Consider the following 12894-nt stretch of genomic DNA (forward strand, 5'->3'; position numbering starts at 1 on the left):
CCCAGCACTCGCGAGTTTGAAGCTCGTCACAGTTATTCAATCATTGAATCCTACTCAGAATACCACAGACAAGGTTTAGACCTTCCGGATTCTCTTGAATGCCGCCATCATTCTAGCTTACGCCACGAAGATTCTGGTTAGGAGATCTAAGAGATACTCATTCTAGCTTATTTCATGTAGAACAGAAGTGTTTGTCAGGCACGCGTTCATAAGGAAGAAGGATGATGAGCGTCACACATAATCATCACCTTCATCACGTTCTTGGGTGCGAATGGATATCTTAGAAGCGTAATAAGATGAATTGAATAGAAAACAGTAGTACTTTGCATTAATCTTTGAGGAACAGCAGAGCTCCACATCTTAATCTATGGAGTGTAGAAACTCTACCGTATGAAAATACATAAGTGAAGGTCCAGGCATGGCCGAGAGGCCAGCCCCTCTGATCTAAGAACCAGGCGTCCAAAAGATGCCTAATACAATAGTAAAAGGTCCTATTTATAATAAACTAGCTACTAGAGTTTACATGAGTAAGTAATTGATGCATAAATCCACTTCCGGGGCCCACTTGGTGTGTGTTTGGGCTGATCCTGAGTGTTGCACGTGCAGAGGCCAATTGTGGAGTTGAACGCCAGTTTTTGTGCCATTTTGGGCGTTCAACTCTGGTTTTGGATCCTTTTCTGGCGCTGGACGCCAGGTTTGGACAGAAGGCTGGCGTTGAACGCCAGTTTACGTCGTCAATTCTTGGCCAAAGTATGGACTATTATATATTGCTGGAAAGCCCTGGATGTCTACTTTCCAACGCAATTGGAAGCGCGCCATTTCGAGTTCTGTAGCTCCAGAATATCCACTTTGAGTGCAGGGAGGTCAGAATCCAACAGCATCAGCAGTCCTTTTTCAACCTCTGAATCTGATTTCTGCTCAAGTCCCTCAATTTCAGCCAGAAAATACCTGAAATCACAGAAAAACACACAAACTCATAGTAAAGTCCAGAAATGTGAATTTAACACAAAATCTATTAAAAACATCCCTAAAAGTAACTAGATCCTACTAAAAACATACTAAAAACAATGCCAAAAAGCGTATAAATTATCCGCTCATCATGGATTCATAGGACATTCATAACTTTAAGACAAAGTTACTAACTACTAATGATCATATAATGAAGACACAAACATGGATAAGCACACAACATAGAAAATGAAAAACAGAAGAAATAAGAACAAGGAATGAATCCACCTTAGTGATGGTGGCGTTTCCTTCTTGAGGAACCAATGATGTCCTTGAGCTCTTCTATGTCTCTTCCTTGTCTTTGTTGCTCCTCCCTCATTACTTTTTGATCTTCTCTTATTTCATGAAGCATGATGGAGTACTCTTGATGTTCCACCCTTAGTTGTCCCATATTGGAACTCAATTCTCCTAGGGAGGTGTTGATCTGCTCCCAATAGTTTTGTGGAGGAAAGTGCATTTGAGGCATCTCCGGGATCTCATGGTGATGAGCTTCATACGCCTCTTGAGCTCCATGAATGGGCTCTCTTGCTTGCTCCATCTTTTTCTTAGTGATGGGCTTGTCCTCTTTAATGAGGATATCTCCCTCTATGTCAATCCCAGCTGAATTGCATAGGTGGCAAATGAGGTGAGGAAAGGCTAACCTTGCCATAGTGGAGGACTTGTCAACCACCTTGTAGAGTTCTTGAGGTATAATCTCATGAACTTCCACCTCTTCTCCAATCATGATGCTATGGATCATGATGGCCCGGTCTATACTAACTTCAGACCGGTTGCTAGTGGGAATGATTGAGCATTGAATGAACTCCAACCATCCTCTAGCTATAGGCTTGAGGTCCAATCTTCTTAGTTGAACCGGCTTGCCTTTGGAGTCAATCTTCCATTGTGCTCCTTCTACACATATGTCCATAAGGACTTGGTCGAACCTTTGATCAAAGTTGACTCTCCTTGTGTAGGGGCGTGCGTTCTCTTCCATGTTTAGCAAGTTGAACGCCAACCTCACATTCTCCGGACTAAAATCTAAGTATTTCCCCCGAACCATTATAACATAGTTCTTTGGATCTGGGTTCTTACTTTGATCATGGTTCTTGGTGATCCATGCATTAGCATAGAACTCTTGAACCATTAGGATGCCGACTTGTTGGATGGGATTTGTTAGAACTTCCCAACCTCTTCTTTGAATTTCATGTCGGATCTCTGGATACCCATTTCTTTTGAGTTTGAAAGGGACCTCAGGGATCACCTTCTTCTTGGCCACAACATCATAGAAGTGGTCTTGATGGGCTTTGGAGATGAACTTTTCCATCTCCCATGACTCGGATGTGGAAGCTTTTATCTTCACTTTCCCCTTTCTAGAGGATTCTCCGGTCTTAGGTGCCATCAATGGTAATGGAAAAACCAAAAAGCTTATGCTTTTACCACACCAAACTTAGAATATTGCTCGTCTTCGAGCAATAAACAAAAGACTAGAAGAAGAAGAAGAAGAAATATGGAGAGAGAGAGGGAGTGATTCGGCCAAGAAGGGTGTAGAGGGGTGTGTTGTGTGAATTTGATGAAGAATGGAGGGCTTTATATAGGGAAGGGAGGGGGGTTAAGGTTCGGCCATATGGGTGGGTTTGGGTGGGAAATTGGTTTTGAATTTTGAAGGTAGGTGGAGTTTATGAGGTAGGTTTATGGGGAAGAGTGGATGGATGTGAGTGGTGAAAAGGTGATGGGGAAGAGAGTTTGAGGTGATTGGTGAAGGGTTTTTGGGGAAGAGTGTTTATGGGGTTGTGTGAAAGAAAGTGGTGAGAAGAAGTGAGTGGAGGTAGGTGGAGATCCTGTGGGGTCCACAGATCCTGAGTGGATCCTGTGGGGTCCACAGATCCTGAGGTGTTCAAGGATTTACATCCCTGCACCCATTAGGCATGTAAAAATGCCTTTGCACCCAACTCTGGGCGTTCAGCGCCAGGTTAGTGGCCATTTTGGGCGTTCAACACCCATTTGTGTGCCATTTCTGGCGTTGAACGCCAGAACCATGCCTGTTCTGTCGTTCAGCGCCCAGAAGCTGCCCATTTTGGGCGTTCAGCGCCAGAACCATGCTCTGTTCTGGCGCTGAACGCCAGACAGATGCTCCTCCAGGGTGTGATTTTTCTTCTGCTGTTTTTGATTCCGTTTTCAATTTTTATATTTATTTTATGACTCCACATGATCATGAACCTACAAAGACATATAACTAAGGAAAATATAGTTAGATAAATAAAAATTGGGTTGCCTCCCAACAAGCGCTTCTTTAATGTCAATAGCTTGACAGTGGGCTCTCATGGAGCCTCACAGATGTGCAGAGCTTTGTTGAGACTCTCCAACACCAAACTTAGAGTTTGGATATGGGAGTTCAACACCAAACTTAGAGTTTGGTTGTGGCCTCCCAACACCAAACTTAGAGTTTGATTGTGGGGGCTCTGGTTGACTCTGCTTTGAGAGAAGCTTTTTCTGCTTCCTCTCCATGGTTGCAGAGGGAGATCCTTGAGTTTTAAACACAAGGGAGTCCTCATTCCATTGAAGGACTATTTCACCTCTGTCAACATCAATCACAGCTCTTGCTGTGCCCAGGAAAGGTCTTCCTAGGATGATGGATTCATCCTCTTCCTTTCCTGTATCCAGGACTATGAAATCAGCAGGGATGTAAAGGCCTTCAACCTTTACTAACACGTCCTCTACTTGTCCATAAGCCTGTTTTCTTGAACTGTCTGCCATCTCTAATGAGATTTTAGCAGCTTGCACCCCATAGATTCCCAATTTCTCTATTACAGAGAGGGGCATGAGGTTTATTCCTGAACCAAGGTCACACAGAGCCTTAAAGATCATAGTGCCTATGGTACAGGGTATTATGAACTTTCCAGGATCCTGTCTCTTCTGAGGCAATGTCAGTTGATCCAGATCACTCAGTTCATTAATGAACAAGGGAGGTTCAACTTCCCAAGTATCAATGCCAAATAATTTGGCATTCAGCTTCATGATTGCACTAAGAAACTTGGCAGTTTTCTCTTCAGTAACATCCTCATTTTCTTCAGAAGAGGAATACTCATCAGAGCTCATGAAGGGCATAAGGAGGTTCAATGGAATCTCTATGGTCTCTAGATGAGCCTCAGAGTCCTTTGGTTCCTCAGAGGGAAGCTCCTTATTGACCACTGGATGTCCCAGGAGGTCTTCCTCCTTGGGATTCACATCCTTCTCTCCCTCATTGGGTTCGGCCATTTTGCTTATGTCAATGGCCTTGCACTCTCCTTTTGGATTCTCTTCTGTATTGCTTGGGAGAGTACTGGGAGGGATTTCAGTGATCCTTTTACTCAGCTGGCCCACTTGTGCTTCCAAATTTCTAATGGAAGATCTTGTTTCATTCATGAAACTTATAGTGGCCTTGGACAGATCAGAGACTAAGTTTGCTAAATTAGAAGTATTTTGTTCAGAGTTCTCTGTCTGTTGCTGAGTGGATGATGAAAAAGGTTTATTATTGTTAAACCTGTTTCTTCCACCATTGTTAAAGCCTTGTTGAGGCTTTTGATCCTTCCATGAGAAATTTGGATGATTTCTCCATGATGAGTTATATGTGTTTCCATAAGGTTCACCTAAGTAATTCACCTCTGCTATTGCAGGGTTCTCAGGATCATAAGTTTCTTCTTCATAAGAAGCCTCTTGAGTACTGTTGGATGCAGCTTGCATTCCATGCAGACTCTGAGAGATCATATTGACTTGCTGAGTCAATATTTTATTCTGAGCCAATATGGCATTCAGAGTATTAACTTCAAGAACTCCCTTCTTCATAGGCGTCCCATTATTCATAGGATTCCTTTCAGAAGTGTACATGAACTGGTTATTAGCAACCATGTCAATGAGTTCTTGAGCTTCTGCAGGCGTTTTCTTTAGGTGAATGGATCCACCTGCAGAAGTGTCCAGTGACATCTTTGATATCTCAGATAAACCATCATAGAATATATCCAGGATGGTCCATTCTGAAAGCATGTCAGAAGGACACTTTTTGGTCAACTGCTTGTATCTTTCCCAAGCATCATAGAGGGATTCACCTTCTTTCTGTCTGAAGGTTTGAACATCAGCTCTAAGCTTGCTCAGCTTTTGAGGAGGAAAGTACTTGGCTAAGAAAGCCGTGACCACCTTATCCCAAGAGTTCAGGCTGTCTTTGGGTTGAGAATCCAACCATAATCTAGCTCTGTCTCTTATAGCAAAAGGGAAAAGCATGAGCCTGTTGATGCCAAGGCATCATAGGCTAGTTTCACTAGCATTTTTCTGTTAGTTTTAGTTGTTTTATGCATTTTCTTGAGCTTAAAGTAACCAAAAATGGTTAAATGAAGAACAAAGTAATGAACCATCCAAACAATATGATTTTGATGCAAATTCCATGAGTTTTAGTTATATTACTTAAATGCTATGAATGAAAGATTTCTCATGAAATTTTGCAAGACTTTGATGCAATTGTTTGGATGATTTCAGGGAAGAAGAGGCTAAGCAAGGAAGCAACAAAATCAATAAAGGAAGCTTGAATATCACATGTGGAGTTTAAGTTCTAGTTGAAGCCTAAACTGGAGCTTAAACGCCAAAATCATGAAGGATAAGAAATGCTGGGATTGAAGTTTAACCTCCAGTTTGACCTCAAACTGGAGGTTAAACGCCAGAATGAGTATGCCACCCAGGGAGGAGTTCCACGTTTAACCTCCAGTTTGACCTCAAACTGGAGGTTAAACGCCAGAACCAGGAAGAGTACCAGGGAGCCATTCCACGTTTAAGCTCCAGTTTGACTCAAACTGGAGCTTAAACGTGTTCGATAGCTTTTCCACTCCAGGGTTGCTCTCTCCATCTCCACGTTTAACCTCCAGTTTGACCTCAAACTGGAGGTTAAACGTGTTCGACACCTCCAGTGCCACCATTCTAAGCTTCCACGTTTAACCTCCAGTTTGACCTCAAACTGGAGGTTAAACGTGTTCGACCTCCAGTATGCCTCCACCCTTTTCCACGTTTAACCTCCAGTTTGACCTCAAACTGGAGGTTAAACGTGTTCGACCTCCAGGGCTGCCCTTCCTATCCCCACGTTTAAGCTTCAGTTTAACCTTAAACTGAAGCTTAAACGTGTTCGACTACATGACTCTCCAGGGCTACCTTCTTCCATTTCCACGTTTAAGCTTCAGTTTAACCTTAACTGAAGCTTAAACGTGCTTCTTCAAAAGGCCTCACTGGAAGTGTCTGGCGTTTAAGCTGCAGTTTAAGCTTAAACTACAACTTAAACGCCACTCTTGAAAAAGGTTTCTGGGCCAAAAATATTGTGATTTAAGTTAGTCTTTGAGCACAAATATTAACTTAAACTTACTTTGGTATGAAACCCAATTGAATATCATGGTTTATGGGATTGGGCCTGAAGGATTGATGAGTTTGAAATCTCAATTTATTGAGTCATGTGTCATTATTTGATTATCACTAAGTTGGCTCAATAAATGTTACAGGATTTGGATCAACAACCTCATCAAGATTATGGATCATAAACCCAAGGCAAAAGGAAGGCAAGGAGAGGCCTCAAAGCCCAAGAAGCACAACTGAAGCTCAATATAGAAAGTGTATAAATAGGATAGAAGTTAAGTTAGAGGGACTTTTTACTTCACTTTTAGCTAGTTTTCCTTTTCTTTGTAATTGAATTCAGAGCTATGATTCACTAAACCCCCTTTCATTGGGTTAGGGAGCTCTATTGTAATTCAATGAATCAATAATAGTTTATCTTCTTCTTCAATCTTTTCTCTTGAATTTTGTTAGAAAGCTTCTCGATCTAATTCCATTGAGTAGTTGTCTTGGGAAAGAAACTACTCATACTTGGAATCCTTCGGAGCCTTGGGAAAGGAATGGAGGGTTCATGCTAGAGAAGCTTTCTCACAGTGGATTGGATTGGGGTTTGGATGGATATTGTGACATGTAATCCTACCAAATTGTGGTTCATGAAATTGTGTGGTATAATCAGTGATCAAGCATCATCTCTTCTTATGAACATTTAAACCAAGGGATTGGGAATTTGTTTGTTTTTAGAGAGCATTGGTGAGCCAAGGAATTGGGATCCAATCATATAAGATTGCCAAGCAAAATTCAATGAATGCATTGGTTGAGGAAGAGATATACATGTTTTGATTCGGAGATTTCAATATCTCCTAAACCCAATGAATTCCCCATTTCTGATTTCCACTTTCTCTTTACATTCTGTAATTCAATTCTTGCAATCATCCCCATTCCCTTTTAATTTCAGCAATTTACATTCTGCTCTTTAATTCATGCAATTTAAGATTCAGCCATTTAATTTTCTTGTCATTTACTTTTCCCGCCAATTTTACATTCCGCAATTCTCATCTCAAATCTTGATTCCGCTCAACTAGAACACACTTCTAATCCGAATTGCTCACTCAACCAATCCTTGTGGGATTCGACCTCACTCTATTGTGAGTTTTTACTTGACGACGATAACCAGTGCACTTGCCGGAAGGAATTTTGCCGATCGTGCAATTTCCTAAATCGTAGCATAACACGTTTATGCGCATCAAGTTTATGGCGCCGTTGCCGGGGATTGGTTTTCGATTGACAATTCTCAAATTGGAAGCTAACTAGATTGAGCAATTTTCTCTTGCTTTGTTAATTCTGTTCTAGATACTTGTCGAATTTTAATTTCTGCACTTGGTTACATGCTTTCCTTCTTTATGCCTTTAAATTCATGCAACTAACTCACTGACTCACTAACTGTTTGAATTAATTCCTCAATTGAGCTAACCATACTCTTCCATTAACCAAGAGTATTTCACTTGTTTGTGTTTGAGCTGTGTTCTTGTATGACAGGTAGAAGAGGAGAGACATCAACTCCTCCATATACCGAACCAGAGAGGACCCTTCATAGACTTAGAAGGGAAGCAAGAGGGAAGAGAGTAGTGGGAGAAGAGGAATCTGAAGGAGAATCTGAGGACAATTTTGAGGAAGCTTTAGATCTCAACATGGATAGAGAAGTTCACAACCATGAGAGAGCTGATGGAAACAATGCCATCCCTGAGAGGAGGGTTCTTAGTTCATACATAAACCCAACCTCTGGGAATTGTGGTAGTAGCATCCAGAAACCACCCATTCAGGCCAACAATTTTGAGCTCAAGCCACAGCTAATATCACTTGTGGAAAATCATTGTTCCTTTGGAGGAAGTGCTAATGAAGACCCAAACCAACATCTCACAAAATTCCTGAGAATTTGTGACACTGTGAAGTCCAATGGAGTCCAGGAAGATGCCTATAAACTGCTTTTGTTCCCATTCTCACTTAGGGACAAAGCAGCTAAGTGGCTGGAATCATTCCCAAGGGGGAGTCTAACAACATGGGATGAGGTGGAAAGCAAGTTTCTGGCACGTTTCTACCCTCCACAAAAGGTCAATAGGCTTCGATCTGAGGTTCAAACTTTTAGACAACAAGATGGTGAAACTCTCTACGAGGCATGGGAGAGATTCAAGGACTTGACAAGGAAATGCCCACCAAACATGTTCCATGATTGGGTGCAACTGCACATCTTCTATGATGGGCTCTCTTATGAATCAAGGAAGGCTGTAGACCATTCATCAGGAGGTTCATTGAACAGGAAAAAGACTGTGGAAGAGGCCATTGAAGTGATCGAGACAGTGGCTGAGAATGAGTACTACTATGCATCAGAAAGGCACAACACTAAGGGAGTCATGGAGCTGAACCAGGTTGATACAATTCTAGCCCAAAACAAGGTGTTTGCCAAGCAACTAGCAGAGCTTACCAGGCAATTAGAAACAAAGCAAGTGGCTGCAATACACACACAAGATCAAGAGGAAGTAGGCATTGAAGGAGGTGAATGGGATGAGGTTAACTATGTGGGAAACCAACAAAGGCAATCATATGATCCACATGCCAACACTTACAACCCAGGCTGGAGAAACCACCCAAACTTTGGGTGGGAAAACCAACAAACCCAACCACAAAACCACAAACCTTACAACCACAACCAACATAACAATTCCACATACCAAAACTCTAACCAAAGATCATACCAAGCCACACAAAACACTTACCCCCAATCATCATATCATGGCCAAAATAATCAACATACCCAACCTAATCCGAACCAACAATTTCAAGATCAATTAAACCGGATAGAAGGAATGCTTGCAACCATGAGCCAAGACATAATTGAATTGAAAGCTTTTAAGGAAGAAGTAAATTCTAACTTGCAAAACCAAGGAGCTGCCATCCAGAAGCTAGAAAATCAAATTTTGTATTTGACTAAGCAAGCCCCTGGGACAAGCGGTTCTCATGCTGCCAAGGCTATTGCAAGGGAGGAATGTAAGGCCATAACCCTCAGAAGTGGAAAGAATCTAAAGGAGATTTCAAGGGAAACCACAGAGGATGAAGCAAAGGAAAATGTGAAAGACAAAGAACAAGGACAATATGTTACACCGTTTGCAACAAAAGAAAAAGAAAAAGAGGTCTTGAAGCCTTACGCACCTAAAGCACCTTATCCTCAACGTTTGATGAAAAGTGAAAAGGATGGCCAATTCTCCAGGTTCTTGGAGATTTTCAAGAAGCTTCAAATCAACATTCCCTTTGCTGAGGCAATAGAGCAAATGCCACTCTATGCAAAATTCTTAAAAGAATTAATGACCAAGAAGAGAAGCTGGAGAAATGAGGAAACTGTGTTGTTAACTGAAGAATGCAGTGCCATCATTCAGCACAAATTGCCTCAGAAATTGAAGGACCCAGGCAGTTTCCAAATCCCCTGCATTATAGGAGAAGTCATGGTGGAGAAGGCCTTGTGTGATTTAGGGGCCAGCATCAATTTGATGTCGCTAACAATGATGAGAAGAATGAAGATTGAAGAAGCCAAACCAACAAGAATGGCCCTCCAATTGGCAGATCGAACTTTTAAATTCCCTCATGGGATAGTTGAGGATTTGTTGGTGAAGGTGGGAGAATTTATATTTCCTGCTGATTTTGTGGTGTTAGATATGGAGGAAGAAGCCAAAGCTTCAATAATTCTGGGAAGACCCTTCCTAGCTACTGCTGGAGCCATCATAGATGTACAAAAGGGTGAACTCACTCTTAGACTCCATGATGAGAAATTGGTGTTTAATGTATTCAAGGCAATGAGCTATCCATCAGAATCACTAAGGGAATGCATGAGGGTTGATGTAGTGGACATTGCAGTACAAGAAACTTTTGAGGAAACAATAAAGGAAGTGGCAGAGGAAGAGTTCACCAAGGATATTGAAGTTAGTGATATCAAGGGTGCTGACACAACCATGCTAAGCAGGCCAGAGAAAGTGAAGGAAGAAAAGGAAGCACCAAAACCTGAGCTCAAAGCATTGCCCCCTAATCTCAAGTATGCATACTTGGGTAGTGATGAGAGTCACCCTGTTATCATTAGCTCGGCCTTGAGCCAAGAACAGGAAGAAGAATTGATCAAGGTGCTGCAAACTCATCAAGATGCCATTGGATGGACCCTAGCTGATTTGAAGGGGATAAGTTCATCCATATGCATGCATAAAATCTTGTTAGAAGAAGATGCTAGACCCTCCATTCAAGCTCAGAGAAGATTGAATCCCGTCATGAAAGAAGTGGTACAAAAGGAAGTCAGGAAGTTATGGCAGGCAGGGGTAATCTACCCCATTTCTGATAGCCCATGGGTTAGTCCCATCCATGTAGTTCCCAAGAAAGGTGGCATAACTGTGGTGCCAAATGAGAAAAACGAACTCATACCCACAAGAACCGTTACTGGGTGGAGGATGTGCATAGACTACAGGAAGCTCAATGAAGCCACCAGAAAAGATCATTTCCCACTCCCATTCATGGATCAGATGCTTGAAAGGCTTGCCGGACATGCTTACTATTGCTTCTTGGATGGATATTCAGGCTACAACCAAATAGTAGTTGATCCTAGTGATCAAGAGAAAACATCATTTGTTTGTCCATATGGAGTTTTTGCTTATAGACGCATGCCCTTTGGATTGTGCAATGCACCTGCCACTTTCCAAAGATGCATGCTGTCCATCTTTTCGGACATGATTGAAAAATTTATTGAGGTCTTCATGGACGATTTTTCTGTGTTTGGGGATTCTTTTCCCAGCTGCCTACACCACCTTGCCTTGGTGCTTAAGAGGTGCCAAGAGACTAACCTAGTATTAAACTGGGAAAAGTGTCATTTCATGGTCACAGAAGGAATAGTCCTTGGCCACAAAATCTCTAATAGAGGCATGGAGGTGGACAGAGCTAAGGTGGAAATCATTGAAAAACTACCTCCACCAAGTAATGTCAAGGCAGTTAGGAGCTTTTTGGGACACGCTGGTTTTTACAGAAGGTTTATTAGAGACTTTTCTAAAATAGCCAAACCTTTGAGTAACTTGCTTGTCTCTGATACACCCTTTGTATTTGATAAAAATTGCATGCTAGCCTATGAACTTTTGAAGCAAAAACTTTCCTCTGCACCTATCATTGCCCCACCTGATTGGAACTTACCGTTTGAACTGATGTGTGATGCATCAGACCTTGCTATTGGGGCAGTGTTAGGACAAAGGAAAGACAATTTGGTACATGTGATTTATTATGCCAGTAAAGTCTTGAATGCTAACCAAAGGAATTACACAACCACTGAAAAAGAACTCTTGGCAATAGTCTTTGCATTTGAAAAATTTAGATCTTATCTCATTGGATCTAAAGTCATTGTCTTCACTGATAATTCAGCTTTAAAATATTTACTTGCTAAACAAGAATCTAAACCGAGACTTATTAGATGGGTTCTTTTGTTGCAGGAATTTGACATTGAAATCAAAGACAAGAAGGGTGTAGAGAACAAGGTGGCAGATCATTTATCAAGGATACCATGTGAAGAAGGAAGCACACAAAGCACACATGTAAATGAGTGCTTTCCTGATGAACAACTCATGATAATTCACAAAGCACCCTGGTTTGCAGATATAGCAAACTTCAAGGCCACTGGGAGTTTACCTTTGGAATTTAACAAACATCAAAGGAAGAAATTGGTAAATGATGCCAAATACTTCATCTGGGACGAACCATACTTGTTCAAAAAATGTTCCGATGGCATACTCAGAAGATGTATATTCGAGGAAGAAGGAAGGGAAGTCTTATGGGACTGCCATGGCTCCACTTATGGAGGGCACTTTGCAGGGGAAAGAACAGCAGCTAAGGTGTTGCAGTGTGGTTTTTATTGGCCTACTATCTTCAAAGATGCAAAAGAATTAGTGAAGCACTGCCATGAATGCCAGAAAGCTGGGAACCTGCCAAGAAGAAATGAAATGCCACAACAATTCATTCTGGAACTTGAATTGTTTGATGTATGGGGGATAGATTTCATGGGACCATTTCCCTCCTCATACTCAAATAATTACATTCTTGTGGCAGTAGATTATGTCTCCAAATGGGTTGAAGCAATAGCAACTCCAACCAATGATAATAAGGTAGTCATGAACTTCCTCAGAAAACACATTTTTTGCCGTTTTGGGGTTCCAAGAGCAATCATCAGTGATGGAGGAAGCCACTTTTGCAACAAACCATTAGAGGCATTACTCCTAAAATATGGAGTCAAACACAGGGTAGCCACACCATACCATCCACAGACAAGTGGGCAAGCCGAAATATCTAACAGAGAACTCAAAAGAATCCTGGAAAAAACTGTGGGAACTTCAAGAAAGGACTGGTCGATTAAGCTAGATGATGCTCTTTGGGCATATAGGACAGCTTTCAAAACACCAATTGGAATGTCTCCTTACCAACTAGTATATGGAAAAGCTTGCCATCTGCCACTGGAGTTGGAGCACAAGGCATACTGGGCCTTGAAACTTCTGAACTTGG

At 41.7% G+C, this 12894-nt stretch overlaps 2 non-coding genes across 2 annotated transcripts; one reads left to right on the plus strand and one right to left on the minus strand.

Moving 5' to 3' along the window:
- Positions 1-5001: 5001 nt before the first annotated feature.
- Positions 5002-5109, plus strand: LOC148545351 (small nucleolar RNA R71). The gene has a single exon (XR_015900791.1). It is a non-coding gene; the product is annotated as a small nucleolar RNA R71 (small nucleolar RNA).
- A 3332-nt stretch (positions 5110-8441) lies between these two features.
- LOC148545352 (small nucleolar RNA R71) lies at positions 8442-8545 on the minus strand. The gene has a single exon (XR_015901337.1). It is a non-coding gene; the product is annotated as a small nucleolar RNA R71 (small nucleolar RNA).
- Between the last annotated feature and the right edge of the window lie 4349 nt (positions 8546-12894).

The sequence above is a fragment of the Arachis ipaensis genome, chromosome B9 (assembly GCF_059453495.1).
Source record: "Arachis ipaensis isolate K30076 ecotype BB chromosome B9, ASM5945349v1, whole genome shotgun sequence".
Taxonomy (NCBI): Eukaryota; Viridiplantae; Streptophyta; class Magnoliopsida; order Fabales; family Fabaceae; genus Arachis; species Arachis ipaensis.